The sequence below is a fragment of the Sylvia atricapilla genome, chromosome 16, assembly GCF_009819655.1.
Source record: "Sylvia atricapilla isolate bSylAtr1 chromosome 16, bSylAtr1.pri, whole genome shotgun sequence".
NCBI classification, from domain to species: domain Eukaryota; kingdom Metazoa; phylum Chordata; class Aves; order Passeriformes; family Sylviidae; genus Sylvia; species Sylvia atricapilla.
The window spans coordinates 5,619,380-5,622,858 of record NC_089155.1 but is presented as its reverse complement, the minus strand read 5'-3'; positions in this window follow the sequence as shown (position 1 = coordinate 5,622,858).

Here is a 3,479-nt window from a genome sequence, read left to right as displayed (position 1 = left end):
ACTGCCAACACAAAGTGCACAGCACAGGACCCCTGCCTCCTCACCAGAGCTGCTCAGGGGCAGCCACAGCCCCACCCTAATACCCTCTTAAGAAGCCTCAGCTACCACTGAGGCCGAGGACAGGACAGGGAGAGGAGGAAGCAAACAGTGCCATAGGCAGGGCTTGGAAGTACTGAATCCAGTCCTCATTCCCTGTACACAAACCACCTCAGTTCCCCTGCACTTCCCCAGAGGTCAGGCTGGGCAGCATCCCCCTGCCTCCACCAGCACCCACCTCCTCCATTTCGCCCCCCCATGGCCATCCCATTCTCAAACAGCAACACCAAAGGTGCAGATCCAAGGGCTGGCAGAGCCAGGGCCTCAGTTTCTCTCCTGGGGTGACCTGGCCAGCCCACCCCCAGCCCACACATTGCACGGTGACTGAGGGACCTGCACACAAGAGATAATCCCTCAATCGCTTAGTTGCTTTAAAGACAACCAAAACATAAAGCATTAAACTTTTAAGGGGATAAGACTGAGTCCCTTACCAGTCTGAGGAAGAGCAAGCAGCCAGACGGGGGCTTGAGGCACTAAAGCCACCCCACACTGTGGTGATGATGGTAGTGATGAAGAACAGCAGCAACATCCACTGTGAATTTAGAAAACCCCCTATGCCTGGCACTCTGCTATATGTCAATTATTTAATCACCGAGTGAGGGATCCCAATCAGCACCCACTAATTACCTTAACACAGCAGGCTTGTTTCTTAGACTTGCTGATAAGGCAGATTCTGCTGACGGGAGGCTGTCCCTGTCTTGTCCCCCGCAGCCCAGCCTGGATGGCATCACTCAGGGACACTGCCCTTGATCCTGGCAGCACAAACACCTGCCCTGCCGTGCCTGTGCTTGCTTTGGGCCACACAATGGCAGAGTCTTGCTCTGCCAGCGTGTCCCAGGCTGGGGGCACATGGAACAAGTGTCTGGGGAATGGCTCCAGTGGCACAGAAGCCCCACCAGATCCCAGAAGCATGTTCCAAAACAAGTGTCTGAGGCACCAGGAGCTTCACATGGGTACTGCACATACTCCAGGTAACATCAGCGCCTCCAACAGGGGTGCTAAGGAGCTAACAAGTCCTGTCATACATAAGCTACACTTTTGTTTTGTGAGGTCTGTTTGTATTTAATTATCAAATAGCAAAGTATTTACATCAATGTTAGAGTTTCAAAGCATCTCGACCCCCCACCACCACCCACAAAGCTGGACCTTTTCAGGTTTTTTCCAAAGTTTTATTACTATATAAAAAAAAAAAAAAAGAAAAAAAAAAGAAAAAGCTAAATATTTTACTTAGACACCGAAAAAGGCAAGTGAGGGGAGCTGGGGAGAGAGACACAGATCCACACGTTCTCTGCATAGTCAGTTGGAGATCTTACAAAAGACTGTGTAAAAAAATTATAACAGCAGAGGAGAATGACTTGTAGGGTTTTATGGACCCCAGGAAGCCAAAGAGCATCCTTAGGCAGGGGCTCCCCTCTGGAGTTTATTGGCTGAAAAAGTAAATTGGCAGACAGGATGATGATGGAGGGAAAGCTCTGCATCCCCAGGGCCCCCAGGTCATACTGGCTGTGGTGGCCAGTCCAGTGACACTGAATCCCACCACGGCACTGCACAGGAACACGGATGGACACACGGACATGTGGACACACAGCCCCATGGAGGAGGGGCTTCTCTGGGATTGCCTTACTGCCTTCTGCCCTGAAGTGTCCCCAGCATGTCTCCTTCACCAGATCCTGCTGAAAGCCTTGGGGAATTAAGCATTCTCAGGGTGTCCTTGCACCTGCTGCCTTCTGGAAAGAGCCAGAGGCTGCACTCTCCAGGTAAATCCCTTCCTGTCCTGCTGCACCCAAGACCCTGCACATGCCACAGACAACTAAAGGCCAAATCTTAACACATGTGCTTGCCTTCTCTCTCCCCAGCTTCCAGACCAAATCTGGCTTCCGCATGTTACATTTGTAAAAGGTTTCTCCTAGGGATTTGTATAATGCAGGCAGAGCTATGGCACAAGCCACCCCTTGGAACAGCTACCAAGGGACAGGGCATTTATGGCAGCTGCCCACCCCTAGAGGCTGCAAACATGGGAAGACCTGGAACACTGAGGATTGGGAATTCCCTGCCCAAACGCAGAAATGCCAACACAGCAAACCTGCTAGGAAGGGAGCAGGAGGGGAGAAAAGGCTCCAACTCCCAAAATGATTTTAAAAAAAATACATTAAACCAGCTGCTGCTCTTCAAGCCAGCATGATCTCTCCATACTGCTGAAGAGCCTGTTCAAACTGATTTTAAATGTTTTACTCATTAAAAAAGCAGCCACCAAACAACCAACCATGTACATGGTTCATAAATAAGTGGCTAGGTCAAACCATACCAGGGCACTGTGGGAGGGAGGGAGTGAGTGAGTGAGTGAGTGAGTGAGTGAGTGAGTGGCAGTGGCTTGCCTGGGTCCTGCTCTGGTGGAGATCTGGGCAGGGGTTGTGGCCACCTCCTGCCCATGCTTGAATCCCACCCAGCTTTTGTAGGACAGTGGCACTAGGGCAGGGGCTGGTGAGGGATGAATTGGGTCTGCTGCCTGCAAGGAGGCTGTGTCAGAGGCAAACACCATGCCAAAGGTGATGAGGAGACACAGAAAGCCCATTGCCTGAGGATTGAGAGGAGGGCACAGCCACTGGCTCCCCTCTCCAGGTCCTTCCCTCCAGCCCCCTGCCCCACAGCATCCCCCGGCCTCCAACCCACCATGCTCCAGGAGAGCATCCAAAGACTCCCAGGTCTTTGTGAGCAAGGGTCTCTGGGACCCAGGAGGTGAAGGAGTGAAGCTTTGTGAACCACCATGGTGAAAGGTTTCCAGCTGGGTACAGCCACAGGAGAGGGAAAACCAACACACATGCAATGAAGTCAAGGGATGGTGCAGGGATCACTCAGGGGTTATGTACAAGCAGGTGCTGGGTGGGACAGGGCAGGGAATGAGTGTTGCCTTGCCAATGGCAGGGATCAGCCCCATAGGGTGTGTGTGAGGCAAAGCTGGCCAGGAATAGCCATCCACAGCTGAGACATGGCTGAGGCCTTTGAGAGCAAGCAGTGGAGAGATGAAGAGCAAATGTGGCACAGCACTTCCAGATGGGGCTATGTGGCTGGGGATGCTGCATGGGGACTGCTGCCTGGAAGCTGAGACACGGAGGGTAGAGGGAAGGCAGCTAAAAACACCAGGTGGACAAAACCATCTGTGAAAGTCAAGTGGTTCCTCCAAAACATTCCCACACCTGGAACAGCTACATGGGCCATGCACACAAGCACCACAGTGGCACTGGATTTGGTGGCAGGGCCAGCCCAGGGGACTCTGCTAGTGGGAAAGCTGCTGGCAGAGCTGGGGAGGGCAGCTGGGGGGTACTTCCCAAGGGTCTGGCTGGAAGACCTGGAGCATGTGGTGGGAGAAAGGGCAGCAGGGTGAG